The sequence below is a fragment of the Marmota monax genome, unplaced genomic scaffold, assembly GCF_021218885.2.
Source record: "Marmota monax isolate L192 unplaced genomic scaffold, Marmota_monax_Labrador192_F-V1.1 WCK01_AAM20220418_F8-fsc00013, whole genome shotgun sequence".
Taxonomy (NCBI): Eukaryota; Metazoa; Chordata; class Mammalia; order Rodentia; family Sciuridae; genus Marmota; species Marmota monax.
In genome coordinates this window covers 27,477,266-27,495,719 of record NW_026692202.1, presented here as the reverse complement: position 1 = coordinate 27,495,719, position 18,454 = coordinate 27,477,266, and the positions used below count along the sequence as shown (strand labels likewise).

The 18,454-nt window shown below is 38.8% G+C and overlaps 1 long non-coding RNA gene across 2 annotated transcripts in view; it reads left to right on the top strand.

The window, feature by feature from the left end:
- The first annotated feature begins 6 nt into the window (after window positions 1–6).
- The window catches only part of LOC124084823 (uncharacterized), a 35,066-nt gene continuing 16,618 nt past the window's right edge, over window positions 7–18,454 (top strand). Inside the window, exons 1-2 of one of the 2 annotated variants that reach the window (XR_006849276.2) lie at window positions 7–13,110; window positions 16,414–16,529. This is a non-coding gene — a long non-coding RNA (uncharacterized LOC124084823). The other variant, XR_009225915.1, reaches the window with a different exon arrangement.

Below are 18,454 nucleotides of genomic sequence, written 5' to 3'. Positions count from 1 at the left end.
TTGGGAGAGAACCTCACCATACCCAGCCACATCCTGCATGGACTGTGGGTGCAGAAAGCAGAGGTCCTAGGACATCGTCACCCCCAAAGTGCATTTCTGTGGCTGGGGGTGGCAGAAGACCAAGACAGAGAACTCGTTGCCCTTAGACTCCCACTGCCACCTGTGCCCTCCACCCTTGTCCTGCCCCAGGGATGCACTTGGAGGGTGAGGATTTTCTAGGCCCCCCCACCTCCCACCTCTGCACTCTGCTACCACAGCCAAGGGGAGATGTAGCTGGGGAGGGTGGGTGTCTTCTCCCAAGGCTGCCCAGCTGGCAGCAGGCCTACTCATCCCTCAGAGGCTGCAACTCAGGGAGGGGCAGGGTGAACTCAAGGATTAGGTGAGCAGCCTGGTGGACTCCAGGCCAATGCCAGGCATTGGTGGAATGGGCAGCATAAGGTACTCAGCAGGTGTCTGGGTACCACCAGCTCCTGCGCCCTGCTTCGTGAGCAGGCAGGCCCTACCAGGAGCAATGCCAGTTGCCTGGAGGAGCCACTGCAGAGGCCATCACAGCCTCTAGTCGTCCTCTGACTCGGAGGCCTGCTGTCCCAAGCTTTCACCATCACCGCTAACAGAGCTCCACACTGCGGCCACTGGAGTCCCCACAGGGCCACCAGTGATGCCGCAGCCACCATCACTGCACTGGGACCAGACTCCTGCCACTACCAGAGGATGAGAATGCTCCTCTCTGGATGCCTGGCTTGACGTTGCCACCTACAGACTCCTTGGTTGCCTTTGCCACCGCTGCCATAACTGAACTTCAGACACCAATACCTCCACAGATTCCAAACGCCAAGGCTTCACTGCCCAGGCTCCTGCCCATGGCTGTCCTCCAAGCCTGAGGCCAATTCTCCATCCTGCCACTGATACATCTGGGCTCCTCAAACTGCCTTAAGACACCTAGGCTCGCTGTTTGACATTCTCCCCACAGATGGATGCTGACACTGCTCCTGGTCACTGGGAACCTCCAATGGGAAACCCTGCTGTGGAACGCTGAGGTTGGCTTCTATATGCTTCAGTCCCAGAAACCAGACTTCTTTCACAGCCACTAGATGCCTTTGCAGGTGCCACCTATACCTCCAGGCTTGGGAAGGGTCCAGCACATGCCCTTCCATGCCTGCTGCCTGTTCATATCTGTCCGTGGAATAAACCATTGATTGGGTTAAAGCTCTCAGAACTGAATCATTTCACTGATAATCCTTGTATTGGCTCGCCCATGAGCTTCTGGGGACACCTACTACCTAAAGCACAACACATCTTCATCGAATAGCTTAGCAAGACCTTCTAGATGACTTGCAAGAGCTTCTACATCAGCACTTGTTTCTTTGCCTTGCACTTTTATTTTGTGGAGAGGGGCCTCTTGCCAAAAACATAATGGACCAAACTCTGGCACCTTCAAACTTCTTCTGCAGCTTTCTCACTTCTCTTGTCAGTATAACAATCTAAAGTGATGGCCTTATCTGGATTTGGCTTCATCTTCATAGAACGTGGGTTGTTCTTCTTTTCTTAAGAATATAATCTATATTAGTGGATTAGTTACAACTCTCATAATCTGATCATTTCACCTCCAAACATTTTTGCATTGTCTCATACATGAACTTTTGGAGGACATCTCATATCTAAACCATTAAAGTGTCCAAGAAGTTTACCATCATTTAGCATAGTGACAGTTATGAGATAGTTTAGGAAGACCTGGAGAACAGAAAAGAAGTGTCACCCCCAAAAGTGAGAAAAACAATAGAAAGTATTTTCTGAAAAGTCAAGAGAGAGAAGGATCTCAAACAAAAGTGATGTCAAACAAACACTAGGGCACATCCTTTGGATTTGGTTTGGGATCTGAGTTTTGGAAGAAATCCTTAATTATTTATGCCCCCCCCAAAAAAAATACAGAATGGTTGCTGAAATGGAGCAAAGTGAAAGGAAATGGAATAGAGCCAGCGATGCCTTTAGAAAATTACTAAAGAAAAAAAACTTAAGTTGGTGCAAGAAAATTCTAGTAGCAGTTTTGTTGTTAAGGACTCTCCTGGAAGTAGGCAAGCATTAAAAAAGGAGGATGCTTTAATAAAATCTTAGGGGAGCCAATGCAACATTGGGAGCCCAGAAACGAAGGTGAAGACGGAGAAAATGGACATCAGAGATGCTAATGGCTCTGTGAGGATTTTTACAGAAATAAATCAGAGAAAGAAGTTAAAAATATGTAATGGGCGGAGGCAACTCTCCATTTTAAACTGTGATCATTAAGAGTATTTAAAGTATTGCCCTGTCTCATTAATAGCAGGAAGGGTAAGCCTTCCTATTGTCTAACCTAAATAATAGCTTCTCGGTTGGCTGGTCACACTACGCAGTTTGTTGGAAACTCTCTGTATTAAGGTTCCTCTTGGCATGTCACTCCTGTGTGTAATTCTGAGTGCATGAGCAACTGGGTGGGCTTCAACATATTCTTAATTTAAGTGCTGTCTTAATTCAACTTATTATCTGGTCTACAGCAAGCTTTTAATCATTTATTTTTAATATTTGTCTTATTTATTTATGATATATTTATTTATGATTTATAATTTTATAATTTGTATAGCATTTATTTATAATTTATATTTATTTATAATTTATAATTATTTATAATTTATTTATATATCTTATTTAATTTTTTTAGTATCTTGGAAAAAAAGCATTCTTCCTTCCAGGTATCAGTTCTACCCAGGAGGCAAAGCCTAGGATGGCCTCCATGTTGATGAATAGCACGCCCACACAGACACTTGGGTATCTAGTTGTGTCTTTCTTCTACCTTTGGCCATTCTAGAATAATACACCAAACTTTGATATGATGATGACCTTTTGGTTCCCATTATTTTTGTGTTCTTTTTTTTTAAGTAATTAGAACTAAAAATGAGAGATTAATTGCTATACTTGTTGGAATATTTATTTTTACTCAGTCAATATATATAATAATTTCCTCTAAATAAACCATAATGAATCTGAAAGATTTTTAAATTGCCTATTAATTAGTTGAGTTGAGTTCCTGGCCCTGCAGGGAGCCCTCCCATATGTGATCTTCGTTTCTTTAACACTATTTACTTACTGTCATCACTCCCAGTTACGCTCTTCCTTTCCTGCTGCATAGTGTGTGCAATAGAATTCACCGTGGTGTTGAATCCTACTTTCTTAAGCCTCCCCTACCTCCCACACCAGTGCTCTTCTCTGGGCAGCCCATCAACACTGTTCTAGTCAAGACAGAGTATCTCCCTTCAAATCATTTATTTTTCAGCTTAGGGCTTGGTATGCTTTTTCTATAAGGGACACCAGTTAGTAAATATTTTAAGCTTTGTGGGCCACATATGTTCTCTATCATATACTCCTTTTTGTTTTTTAAAATAATTCTTTAAAAATATATAATCACTCTTAGCTTGCACAAAAACAGGCTTGACTTAGTGTGTGGGCTGGTAGCCTAGCTGATTGTCCACTTGGCAGGCACTTCCTTCAAGCCTTACAGAAAAGCAGATCTCATTAAGATAATCTAATTCCTCTGTTCTTATTCTAGTTCTTTTTTTTTTTTCCAGCAACCTCTAGAAATAATCTACTGTAGACTATCTAAGAAAGAATGTGCTGACCAGAAAACATAGGTATTCTGGATTACTCAGTAGTAGTTTCTAATTTCAAACTTAATAAACCAGCAAATTATCACAACGTGTGTGTGTATGTGTGTGTGTGTGTGTGTGTGTGTGTGTTGTTGTTGTTGTTGTTTCTAAATGAATCAGATTAGCTTGGCTTGTACTGAAAAATTTCTTTTGGAGGCCTGTACCATTGAAGGCTAGACTGTAGAACCTGGCTATCCCAGTTTATTCCCCCTGGGTGGCCCAGTCTAGGCCTCCCTTTGAAGCCAGCCTTTTCAGTTTTCTACAGGGGCAAGGAACTGAATAGAGAGGGGGAGGGGCTGGAGTCTGCCAGGTGGAGACAGTGAGGTTTTGGTGCCAAAAGAGTGAAAACCTGAGTCCACTCCACCACTACCTTTTTGTCTTTTCAGGAGTCCTTTAACTTCTCTGTCCATTGCTTTACATGTAGACTGTCTGAAGATGATTGCCTACGCACTTTCCCATCCCTGAACCCACAGACCACATCACCCTCAAGTGTCCATCTCCCATTCTTGTGAATCTAGTCTGGCCTCCTGTCTTACCTTGGCCAGTAGAATGTGGTAAAAGTGACTTCTGCTTTGTGAGCTTTTGCTTTCACTCTCTTGAGCTCTTGCTACCACATAAAGAAGCTTGCACTCAACTACCCAATAATGACAAGCCATGTGGTCAGAGGATCAGCCCCATGCTGAGCCAGACTGAACACAGCCACACGTGAATTCTCAAATGGCATCATGTGGAGTAGAACTGCCCAGCCCTAAGAAATAATGAGTTTTAGGGTCATTTGTTTAAATGCAAGAAATAACTGAACACCACATCACCCAGGTGTTCTCCTCCTCCTAGCAGTAGCACAGAGCTGTGGGCCTCCGTGCATTGGAGTACAGCAGGATGGAGGAAGAAATAACTCAGCAAAGCTCCCCACGGAATCCTGATACCACCCTCTCTGTTAATGTCAGTGAGTTTCAATGAATAGTCGAAGCCCAGTTACAATGGATTAAACACCGTGGAAGTTTACTTGTCTGTCAAATAAAAAACTAAACGTATGGTGAGAAGTAACTGATCAGAAACAGCATAAAGTGTCAAGGCCTTTTCCACTTTAAATAAGAATATGCTTTTTCCAACATAGTAATTATATAACTTTATCTGCCTTCAACTTGGAACACTATTTCAAATGACTATAATGATGTTTAACTGTTTCAGAGTTGCCCGCACTGATTCTTAGTATAAGTGATTGATTTCAGCTTAGATGCCTTGGGGGAAGTGCCTCACATTTCGTTATAACATCTAGTCTCAGTTCCACTACCTCAAGCTTGACAAAATACCAAATAATAAGTCTCTTTCTGGAAAAATCAAGAAGTCTATGGTTGAATTAATAACTGAAAGAGGTGAATTTAGTCATAATCATTAAGCTTCAGGGCCCCTGACTTGCACTTGCCTTCCAAGACTACAGAATGTGCTCACATGATCATATATTTGTGCAAAATCATCCATAAAACCAGGTAAGATTGTCCCTTTGGACATTCCCTGTCACCACTTCTCTTGAGTCAGTGTTTTGGATTGAATGATTCTAAGGGGGGTTGAATTGAGGATACATTAAGTTTGAGAAATATTGGTGTGGTCTGCAGTCACTTTTTATATGGGGAATTTATTGCCAGATACGGCATGAGCTCCAGGAATCTTCCCCTTGCCCACTGTGCTGATTCATGGCACCATGGCACAATGACAAAGGGCCAAGGGTAGAATCATACCATAATCCTGTCCAGCAGCAGCTGCCATTGAAGAAAATAGGCATAGAAAAAATTAAGGTGTATAATGTACAGAGCCATAAGCTAGTCTGTGGAAGATCCTTCCACTAATCAGGGTGTAGAGTTATTTTTCCTGCTGCTTTTTCAAAAACAAAGTTCTCACTGGTCAGGAATATAGGATATAAGTGGCATACATAATTATAAAAGCAATATGCACTTCTGTTTTGTTTTATGGAAATTGTACAGAATTCCAATAAAATTCATTGTAATTTCTGTTTGAAATCACATATCTATAGCAGATCAGTGGATGTGTGTGTGATGTCACCTATTTTATGCATCACAACACATTGCATTGATCTTAGCAATCCTGACACAGCCTGCCCTGACACAGTCTGGTGGTTCCAGACACAGTGACCCACAAAATGGAATTCACAGGATACTTAAGATTAGTCACTACATAAGAAAACTTGAAATGCTCTGAAATTTTATAACACCTATACAACAGAAATTTTATAGATGTTTCCTAAATATATACATACCATTCCCAATAATGAATTTAGGAAATTTTTAATACTATCAATATTTTTTAAAGTTTAATCAAATATGCTAGAGTAGAAAATGAATTCAATTTTTTTCTACAATTTGGATTACAAAATAATTTTCATATAAAGAGGTGATCAAAGAATATGTAATCAAAATGTAGGAAACAGTATTACAGAGATGTGCTAGATGTTTAATGATAAGAAATGTTACTTTTCTGAATTTGGTAATATTGTTATTAGTTTTTAAATGCATAATTGATGTGACATCTTCTCATATTATAAGTACTTTAAGTATAATTTTAAGTATAAGTACTTATAAGTATAATTTTGTGTTTTAATTTTGGATAGTCTCCAAGTTTCATAAAATTTGAATTCATCCTGAACGCTAGAAGATCTTGATCAGTTCAGCTAAATAAAAATAGTCTGTTTTTTCAAAAGAGCAAGACTTTATATTCTGGTGCATAACTGTGATGCTGGCATTCAAAGATGGCACTTAATGAACCTGCAGATATTTTTCTCAGAGCCATACAACATGGACTCCCAAGCTGCAGGGCAAGTGTGTCTTGAGATGCTCTGATATTAGAAGGGATAATTTTATTATTTTAGGAATTGTTCTAGTATCCAATAGGAAGAGTTCTAATCCCTGTTGAATTTCATATTCTGTCAGAGTTTTTGAGCAGAGACCCCCTAAGCCAAGTGCACTGTGAGCTATCTCCGTGGCCTGCACCTGTTGGACAGAGAGCCATATGCTCCACCCTGAAATAAGTTATGTTGGGCAAACACTGTGGCATATGTTCTGACTTCTGCCTCTGAACTTCTAGTTTGTGTTCAATATAGTTGTTAATTGAAAAGAGATAGTTTTTCATTTTATGCGAGGCAAAAGTGAATGGCAAATATGTTTAAGTTTAAATTTCACCTATTAGCATATTTTTATCTCATAACTGAGTTTTGCTATACTTACTTCACTTCCCCAACTTATTGCTTTAAAATAAACATTTCTCTCAGAGCAATTCAATTTTAAGACGAGAGAGATGTTTAATAATCAAGAATAACAATTACCCAAAATATATTCTCCTCTTCATTTGAGGACATACTCCCTGGACCATATCCCAACTGCAAATAGGTTGGTTAGCAAAAGAAATGTTTTATTCATTCCTCTCTAATTAGAATTCAGGAAATAGAGTTCCCAAAAGATGAGTAAATATATTCCTTTATTTTCACATTGTACCATTGTTGAATTTATGGTGTTGGAGAAAGTACCAGAATAGCTATTCACAATTTATTAGTATTCACTGCAAGAACTGACCTGAACCTCATGATAAAATAATCTTCTTAAATACCTGAACATTAATATGTGTTTTATTTTCAGTGAAATATGCACATATAAATTTTTCCAAGATAATGTTTGTCTTTGAAAGTTCATCTTTACTTTTGGAAGTATTTTCTAGAATTCTTATAATCTAATTCTAATTTCCTAACCAATTATTCCAGTGTAATAGGAAGTATTTAACCTAGAAGTTTTAGTTTTAAATGGAAAATCTTTTGAATATAGTTTCTCTGACAACCCAGTATATTTTATTATGTTTAAACATTTTTCCCTCTCTGTTGGCACAATAAGTCATGTGCTATTAGATCATAGCACACTTTCTTTCTCCATAGAATTTAGTTCATCTGTATTCTATAGAAATTAGTCTAGAACCATGTTTCAATTTTAGTGCTGTCAGTATCTATTATTCAAGTTACTAATGTGGTTGTGAATTGATGAACAAGATTAAATGTTTTGACCATCTTCTTAAACATTAAGTTCGTGTTTACTCACCATTCACACTAAATCTTACACAAGGATATAATGGAAATGAATTCTGTTTAGCAAGTGTCTTAGTCATCTTTCCATCACTGGACAAAATACCTGAAATAAACAACTTAAAAGGAGAAAAGACTTATTTTTCACAGTTTCAGAAATTTCAATCCATAGTCTGTCAACTCCAGTGCTTTTCGGCCTGTGGCAAGGCAAAACATAATGGCAGGGAACATATGGTGGAGCAAAATTCTCAACTCATGGCTTCTGAAAAGCAAAAGAATAAGCTTGTTTTTATAAAAAAAAAAAAAAGAAAGAAAGAAAGAAAAAGAAAAAAAAAGAAAGGAAGAAAGAAAAAGCTCCTCTCCCCAAACCCATTAAGCTTGAATCCATAAGTGGATTAATCCGCTCATGGGGTCAGCGCCCCTGTGATCCAATCACCTTCTAAAGACTCCCATCTCTTAACACTGCTGCACTGGCAACCAGGCATTCAACACATGAGCTCTTAGAGGACATTTAAAATTCAAACTATAGCTTTCCACCTCCGGCCCCCAAAAGACTCATGTCCCTCTCACAATGCATACTGCATTCAGTTCATTTCTGAGAGTTCCCATAGTGTAAATGGTTCCACAATTGCTCAAAGTCCAAAGTCTCTTCTGATCTTCAAGGCAAACTTCTACCTGTGAGCGCACATAAAACAACAACAAATAATTTTATACTTCCAAGATACAAAGGTACAGAGTAAATATTCCCATTCTAAAAAGGGAGGAATGAGGCAAAGAAAGGAAGGATCAGACCAAAGCAAGTCCAAAACCCAGCAGGGCAATCATCGTATAGCTCCATGTTCAGCACCTAAGCACCTGGTTGCCTAATGTACACTCCAAAGGACTTGAGCATCCCTGCTTCTATTGCCTTGCCAGCTGAAGCCATATTGCCTCTCTTTTGGGTTGGCTCTATTCATGGACTAAATCTTCCTGGGATCCCCACCGAAGCTTCAACTTCACTTTCATGGCTGTCTGCATCATCTTCTCAGGGGATGCTTGCAGGGACTCCAATACTGCCTTGAAATGTTGGTGAAAGTTCTCTAAGACCTCACAACTCTTGCATTCTTCATGCATACAAAACCAGCATCATGTGAACAGGGCCAAGGTCTTCCATCAGCAGTAGTCAGGTCTACTTGAACCAAGGCTATGATGGCCTGGAAGACTAACCTGCCCCATCAGTGATCCCTGATTTGAATAAGTCATACTGGTTTGGAATGAATGATCCAAAAGCCATCTTTATCTTACATGAAAGTTCCTGTCAACACTGACCATAAATATATTTATTGTTCATATGAGAACAATATAACTGCTAAAAATTTTTTTTTGCAGGATTAAGAAGGCTCCTGTAAGTATGAAATAGAAGATAATCAATTGATAGGTGGATCTTGCATGATTAGGGAAAAAGCTTTGTTATGAAAAAATAATAAGTCAATAAGCATTTTACACCAGGGCTGATGATGTAACTCAGTGGTAGAGTACTTGCTTAGTATGCAAAAGGCCCTAGGTTCAATCCCATTACCAAACACAAAAAAACTTCAAAGTGGACTGATGTGTTTAATGTGCGTGAGGCCCTAGGTTCAATCTCCAGCACTACACACATACACACATGCAGACATGTGTAGACACACATGCACAAAACAACTTAAGCCACTATTTCTTGGTGTTTTAGTTTGGATCCAGAGTGTCCCCTAAAGTCTTATGTGTTGAAGGCTTAGTCACCAATGCAGCAGTGTTCAGAGGTGGGGCCTTTAGAAGGTGATTCAACCATGAGGGCACTGACCTCATAAGTGGATTAATCCATGTATGGATTTATGGCTTAATGGGTTTGGGGGAAGGGACTTTGTTATAGAAGCAAGTTTTTCTTTGCTTCCTAGCCACCATGGAGTGAGTAGCTTTGGTCCATCACGTGCTCCAAGCGCACAAAGTTTACCTTGACACAGGCCCAAAGTGATGGTGCCAGATGATGATGGATGAGAACCATGAACAAAAATAATTTTTTCCTCCTTTTATGTTAATTTTCTCAGGTATTTTGCTTACAGTGATGAAACGCTGACTAATATGGAAAATTAGTTCTAAGAAGTAGGGTCATTGCTGTGACTTTACCTGACAATGTGGTTCAGAAGTCTTTGGAATTGGCTTGCAGGAGTAATTCGGAAAAGCTTGGAGAAGCAGACTAGAAAATTCTTAGAATGCAGAGTGGAGCTTAATGAATGAGCTCAGAAGAACAGAATACTAACAGGAATGCTGATAGTAAAGGCTGTTTTTCACAAGGTTTCAGATGGAAATTAGGAGTGTGTTGGGAATTAGACTACAGGCCCTTTTGTTACATTCTGGCAAAGAACTTGCCTCCATTCTGTGCATGCCCTGAGACTTTGCACTAGGCTGAAGTTAAAGGTAATTAGTCTGGTGGAGTAAATTTCAATGCAGTACAGCATTCAGGCACTATGGGTATTGCTGGCCACCTTTAGCCAGACTTATAGTGAGAATCAAAAACAAAAAGCAGAGCAGAAAGATTTGAAAAACTTGCAGTTTTTCCAGAAAAGGATTGTGTTTAAAGTCACATGCAAGGAGGCTATGCTTGTTAAAGAGATCAATGCCTTTTAAAAGCCAAGTACTTTGCACTGGGACATTAAGAAAGATGTCTTGGAGCAGCTCAGGAATCAACAAGACACTCCCACTTTAGGCTCAAAGACCTTAGTTCGAGAAGTGAGCCCCATGGCATGCAGTTGCACAGAACTGTCTGGGGAATTATTTCCCCAGGATTCATTTCCCCATATTCAGTCATCCATGCAATCAGAGGCCACTACTACTCAAACTGGTTTGAGACCTTGGCATTGTCCACATAATGCTGATTTTGTAGGCATACAGAATGCAAGAGTGGTGGTGACTTAAAGACTTCCACTGACATTTCAAAGAATGAGGCAAGATTGGAGTCCCTGCAGCATTCCCTGAGAGGATTATCTCTGGGACTCAATGACTCTTAAAAAAAAAAAAAAAGCATACCCAATGCTAAACATATTGGCAAACTAACAACAGCTTTCTTCTTTGATTTATTTAAAAGATAATTTTGTTTTATTGTATGAACCAAATTTTTTCAATATTTTATTTTTTTTTAGTTGTAGTTGGACACAATGCCTTTATTTCACTTATTTATTTTTATGTGATGCTGAGGATGGAATCCAGGGTCTCGCATGTATGAGACTATCGCTCTACCACCGAGCCACAACCCCGGCCCTGTATGAACCAAATTTTTAGGGTTGGCCACTAACCTGAATAGAAAAAAATCTTGGATCTCAAAGACAGCATAAAACATTATTAATATCTGCTATTAACCATTTTAGTGAACTTCCTGAAATGGCAGTTACTAGACTCCTTATCATCTTGGATAGGTGGTCATGGACTTTCATATACCTTTGTGCTCCAAGCATCTCTTATAGTGGTCTTCTCCTAGCTTCATGACTCTGATTACTGATTTTCAGTATTACCAGTGGGGATATGGTCACTTACCAACCTCTGAGGTCAGTGTTTTTGCCATTCCTTCACTCTAATTGTTGCCACATTGAGATGAGAAATGCCTCCTTATATCAGTAAAGAAGTGGGGGGCGGGATTCATCAGCTTCTTTCACAGTAAACTATTGTGTCTGCTTCACTCTCAAACTTGACACTTCTCTCACTCCTCTCTCCAGGAATTTGGAGAGAAGTTCTGAAAAGTCTATGTCAAGAAAGTTGCCCATAGTTCCACTCAGAATGACTCCTCCTCTGGCATTTAGGGTTTGCAACTTACTGTATTTACACCTCTATAAAACATAACTCAGTCTGGTAGTACTTATAACAAAGGAGATTATTTCTCACAATTCTGGAGGCCCTAAAGTCCAGGATCACAAGGCACTGGCAGATTTGGTTTCTGGCAAGTGCTTTGTAGGGCCCATTTCCCTACACAGTGGAATAGGCAAAGCTGCTCCAAGGAGCCTCTTTTTAAAGGCACCAATCCCCTTCACAAGAGCTTCACCTTCATGATCTATTATGCCCCCAAAGTCCCCACTCCTATACTATCACCATGGAGTTAAATTTTCAACATGTGCACTTTCAGGGTCACAAGCATTCAGATCATATCAATAGCCTCTTTTGAATCTCACTCCTTCAATTCTAATCCTTTGTCCAGTAGGGTAAGGGATATCTGTGGTTCTCCAGTTGTTTAGGATGATTTTATGGGAAGTGAGTATATTCCAATGCTTCTACTCATCTTTTCAAAGAGGTTCGTCAGTTTTGATGTGTACATGAAAACACGGGCTGTGCGGGCTGCAGTTGGTCATCCCATGATGCGCTGGATTTCATAGCACCAGGTGCAGCTTCCACCTTTGTTCTTAGAGCCTTGCTTTATTTTATCCTCAGGAGTTCTATATGATGTGTCTATTAGAACTATTTCCTTCCTATCTTGTAAGAACTAAGGTATATTCTCTCTTGCTGCTCATATTTCTCTGAGTAGAATCATTATAATTTTCTGTTTCCTTTCTGCTTAAATAGCTTTCCCCTGTGTTATATTGCCTTGATGAATACCAAGTTCTTATACCTCCTTTTTGCATAAACATTGAGTTTCTCCATTGTCAAATGAAAAATATCCTTCATCTTGCCTTGAAAAAACCTTCCAAAACCTCCATTCCTGCCCTATCCATCTTCATTTCCAGCTTCCCATGATACCCATCTGCTTCCGCCTGGTTGGGTTCTTCTTTTTTGGAGTGTGTCTTTTTCTTACCCTGTGCCAAGCTTGTCTGATTCCCCATCAGGGATGGCTTTTCACCCCTCTCCTTGCTCCCATCAGTCCAAGTCTTCTTCTTCTTCTTTTAATTGTTAATTAACTTTATTTTATTCATTTATTTATATGAAGTGCTGAGAATCAAACCCAGTGAGGCAAGCGCTCCACCACTGAGCTACAACTCCAGCCATGTGTACTTTCTTCTTTATAGGCCCTTTCCTGACTACTTAGGCTGAGTTTAAGCTCATTCTTTTCTGAATGATACTGTAATTTGCTTCCAAAATTTTTCTTTTGCCTCATAATCGTCAACCTAGCCTAATTTTCTTATCTATTCATGAAGATTACAGATATTGAAGAATATGATCTGTAATTTTGACTTTCCATTCTTCTCTCCCATTGATTTTAGCAGAGACGTTTTCCCATGGAAGGTGCTAAGTAAGCATTTCTTGAGCAAATGACCTGCAGCATCTGTTGGTGAACTATTCTATATCAAATATGGACACTTGCCTGTTGTCCAACAAACAGCTTGTCCTTTTTTTCCCCAGCTGGAGGGGGTGAGACAGCATGTGAGTACACATTGCCCATTCAGTTGAATGCTTGGCATACTTGGAATTTGCTTGCTGTGGGGAGGTCACCTGGCCCTAGCTTTAGCTCCCTGACACTCTCATTAGGTATTTTAGAACACTTTGTCTACTAATTCCCCTGTGGAATATTGTTCATCATTCTATCTGTCTCCATTATGTGTTTAATTTTTAACCATACTTATTATCAGTAGGAATTATACCACATACTTGAATGACAAAATGCTTATAATGTGTTTGTAATATATATATATATGTATATACATATGTATATATATATATATATATATATATATATATGCACTTGCATTTGAACCTCAAAATAATCTTATGAAATATAAGGAGCACATGATATAACTGATCCTCAGAAAGGATAGATGACGGTCATAGTACATACAGTTTTCTGGTGTTTTTATCTAATTTCATGCTATCATCAGTAGAAACCTTAACAAATTTTCATTTGATAGACAGGTTTTATTTCTGTTAAGTAATACTCTTCTCCTTCCATCATTTTTCCATTAAAACTTCCATTTTGTTCTGGCTTCCCATGAAGCAGCTATACCTTAGTGTAATCCATTCCTAGCCTCCATGTTTCATGATGCAAATCCCTTCTCTCACTGCTGATGATATAGCATAGAGTTGGACAAATTTCTTCTATGAAGAACCAGAGTGTATACATTTTAAGCTTTTCAGGCCCTATGGTCTCTATCATAACCACTCAACTCCCGTAATTGTAGTGTCAAATCAGCAAAAGCACAGTACATAAATAAGTGATGTGGCTGTGTTCCAACAAAACTTTTATGAACTTTGAAATTTGAATTATATATGTTTCATAAAACATTCCCTTTGGCTTCTTTTACAATCATTTAAAGATGTCAAAATCATTCTCAGCTTACAGGCTTTACAAATGCAGGTGGCCAGCCAGATTTGTCCTGCTGACTATAGTTTGTCAACACTTTATATAGTATATTTATTAAAGGAGAGCCTAGATATAAACCAGGGTACTTTAATTAGAAGCAAAACTGGCTTGAATCCAGTTCTACCTGTGGAATTTCAAAGCTGTTTCTAAGTTTCCTGTTTAGGGTAGACAGGCTCTTGTGGCTTCCCTTACCTTCTTCCTTATGTCAGAGCCTTTCCTGTAATTTGTGGATCCTGCTATGAAATACATCCCCTTAACTGAGTCCCCCCAAGTACACCCCCACCCACACAAGTCTTCTTGAGCAAAACTGACCTTACTGAGAAATTGAGTGGAAGATTTGTCACGAAAACCCAAGCAATGTCTAGTAGAACTGTGATGTCGCGCTTCTTAAAATGTCATTCTATCACTTCACTGCTATTTTTTTCCTTTTTTCCAACAAATAAAGAATATATCTTCTTTAAGAGAACTGATCTAAGTTTTTACAAAAGTGGTACCTTTTCTGCCCTTTTGAATGTTAGGTATTGTGTTAGTCAGCTTTTCCTACTGTAATCAAAAGTCCTGACAAGAATAATTAGAGGATAAAAATTTTATTTGGTGATCATGGTTCCAGAGATCTCAATCCATAGACAGCTGAGTGAATTGCTCTGGGTCCAAGGTGAGACAGAACGTCATGGTGGAGAAGTGTGGTGGAGGAAAGCAGCTCAGGACATGGTACCGGGTATCAGGGTGAGACTCCATTCACCAGAGATAAAATATAAACCCCAAGGTCACACCTCCATTGACCTACCTCCTCAGTTATACACTGCTTACCTTCAGTTACCACATGGTTAATCCCTGTCAGTGAATTAATGCACTGATTAGGTTAAGACTCTCATAACCCAATAATTTTACCTCTAAACTTTCTTTCATTATCTCACACAGGAGCTTTTGGGGAACATCTCATTTCTGAACCATAACAGATATATTCATTTGTTCATTTATTCAACATGTACTTTTTGAACATCTACTACAGTGCTGTCCAAAGTAACTTTCTGTAGACATAGAAATATTCCATATCTGGGCCATCCAATACAGTATCCTCTAGCCGCATGTAACCTTTGAGCATTTAAAATGTGGAGAGTGAAACTGAGGAAGTGAATTTACACTATATTTAACTTCAGTTAATTTACATTTTGATAGCCACATTTGGCTAGTGCTGCCACAATGGGCAACACAGATCTAACGTGCAGGCCAGTAAGATGCTGTATGAGGCTCTGCTAATTCTTGGTTCCTAAAACTTAGGACAAGGTTGGTACTGGCCCTCACTGCCACTGTGCCAGACTTAATTAAAACTTTGCAGTTTATCGTGGCTTTCTTATAATTAATAACTCCAAGCTTTTATGCTTCACATCTGTCACGTAGCTGAGGTTAATCTCTGGCTTTTACGATTTTTTTTCTTTTCCACTTCAGTTGTACATGAATGCAAAGGTTCTTTTCCCCCAAGAGCACATTCCTTATTCCAAGCACATCTTTAGCTATGTGTTCAAAAGTTCTATCAATTCCAGCTGTTTTTTCACCAAGTATAGAAACACAACAGCTGGCCTTTGTTTTAAATGCCTCCCCATGTGGGCTAAATATTTCATCTTATATACCGTTTTGATATGTTGACATGGGGATGAACAATATGGAAACTATCCTATGGAAATATTGATGCTTTGTAACCAAGATGATTGATCCAGCCACATTAGGAGGGATGTGAAATAGAGGGAGGAAATTTCTCTGAAATGTGCATGGCCATTTAATTACTGTAGGCAAACAGTCTCTAAGGCTGTGCAGCCAGCTTTTGGAACTGTCACAAGAATAAAATTAACCTGTGTTGTATAGCACAGTTGGAACCATTGTTGCCAGGCCACTTGGTACATCTTGCCAGAGGATGTGATATTCAAATATGCATGGGTCTTGGAAAAGCCTAGATTTATGACCCTAGCGGTCATAAATTTAGAGGCTAAATTAGTGTTGGAATTCACTATAAAATTGTGAGAAAATGACAAGGTGTTGTCTAAGAGGTCTGGTATGTTAAGAAGACTAACTAGCTCCAGGCTTCCCTAGATACTTGATTCACTTAGCAAGTGGTAGATGTATAGAGTTCTAGAATTCTTCAAGACAAGAGATAATGATAAGTCCTCTCCAGATTAGAAGACAGATTAATTATAAAACATCTAGTTTGGGGTTGGAGGTGTTGTTCAGTGGTAGAGCATTTGCCAAGCATGTGCAGGGCCCTGGGTCTGATCCTCAGCAATGAAAAATTAATCTAGTTTGGATCTTATCATAATTATATGATTATATGTCACTTAACAATTATTAATTCCCTTTGTTCCCTGAATTTTGAGGCTTCCATCCCTAAGGAGGAGCCATGTCCAAAGAAGTCCTCTCCCAGGCACTATGACCAGCCCACATACTTCCAAGGAATGGAGGTGCCCTGAAAGAACTGAGAGGCAGGGCAGAGGTGAGTACTAAATGCCATTTATCAGTGTCACAAGCATGATAAATGCAGTCCTCCACTGTAAGCAGGGAAAAACTCAGAAACAAGAAATTCTTACAGAGAATGATCAGGAAAGATGAGCTCAAATTAAAAAAACACTAAAGAAAAAAGAAATAAATCACCAAATCAAGAGTTCCGACTCAACAAAATGAAGAATTTGAGGCTAGATAGAAAAGAATAAATATGTTTAATGGACATAAAGAAATATTTAGAAGTATTAAGAAATGAAGAGGACCAAGATATGTACAAAATGACCAGGAAAGTTAAAATAAAGCCTGTCAAATAGAGAAATATGTAATGATTGCAATGGATAACTTAATAGCAGTTAGACCTAGCTGAAAGGAGATTTGTGAATGATAAATTAGGATCTAAAAGAATTATATAAAGTAAATGATAAACAAGATAAAATGTTTTTTAAAAAGTTTAGTGTAAGGAGGTTTAACAATATTCAATTTATAGTTTAAGAAGGCAACAGAATGGAGGAAAAATGATATTCAAGAACATACTGAAATTTTTCCAATATTGTAGGAGGGCGTAAATTCTCAGGTCCAGAAAACACAAACAAATCTAATATGAGAAAAATAAAAATAGTTTTTACTTATATCCATTGATATGAAAGGACTCACAGAAGTTTATAAAATGATCTATGAGGATCCAAAGATAAATTATAGTAAAACTAGAAAAACAGGCAACTTCTCAACACAATCAATGAATGCTAGCTAACAGTAGAAAACAGTGAAATAGTATCTTTAAAGTGATGAGAGAAAATAACTATCAACTTAGAATAGCATGCTCACAGAAACTCTTTTTTAGAGCGAGCAACATAAATAAATTTCAGACAAAGCCAAGAATATCCATTATAAGTTATCTACGTACTCTAAAAATAAATAACATACAAAGTATAACTTAAAGAGTTACACATCATCCTCAGTGGACATATATTGTGTCCATAATCAGAAAGCAAAACTGCTACTCATGTGTAAGACTGTGAGTAAAGGATGCTTTAGAGAAAAGAGACAAAAGGTGCTCTCCCATTTTAGAGTGATGAGACCAGTGACTAGCACAGGACCTGGTAGAGGACAGATGGTTGCTTGTCTGCAGACAGAATATGTATCTTCATTTACTTTTTTTCTATTTGACACTTCCCTTTTCAGCACCCATGTTAGCATGTCATTTTCAAAAGCCACCAAATATATCAAGGTGTTGTTTATCTACTAATGGCTAAACTGGCTTATCTCAGGTTAGGAATTAATAAGTGTTATTTTAAATAAACCTAGTGTCAGTTTACTTTGAAAGATTGCTAATAGTGCAGTAGGCAAGAGAGACTTCAAATGCCAATCCATAGGTAACAACTTATGTCTAATTTTATGAGCGTCAATAAATATCCAAGATATTATAGTTTTGAGAATTCTCCTTTGCTGTGGGAACAAATTATTTTAAACTACATTTTGGCCCAAGCTCAAATAACACTTCAAAGAGCAAGGGATAGTGTGGTAAAACAATTGCTGCCTGGTGATCTGAAGAATTGGGTTCTAGCCCAGCTGCTCTTTGGCTTCACCCTGATCACCTGACACAGTGTGTTAGTCAACTTTCCCTCACTATAACAAAATAGCTGAGATGATTAACTTTTGAAAAAGAGAGGTTTTATTTTGGCTCACAGTTTTGGACATTCTAGTCGATGACTGATTGGGCAACACATTATGGCAAAAGCTTGTGGCAGGAGCAAAACCACTCATCAGGAGCAGGGAGCAAAAAGAGGAAGAAGAAGGGTCCAGGGTTCCACAATCCCCTTTAAGGATATACCTCCAATAACCTAAAGACCTCCCACTAGGCCTTACCTCTTAAAGCTTCCCTCACCTCCTAATATCATCACCCTGGGGACCAAGCTC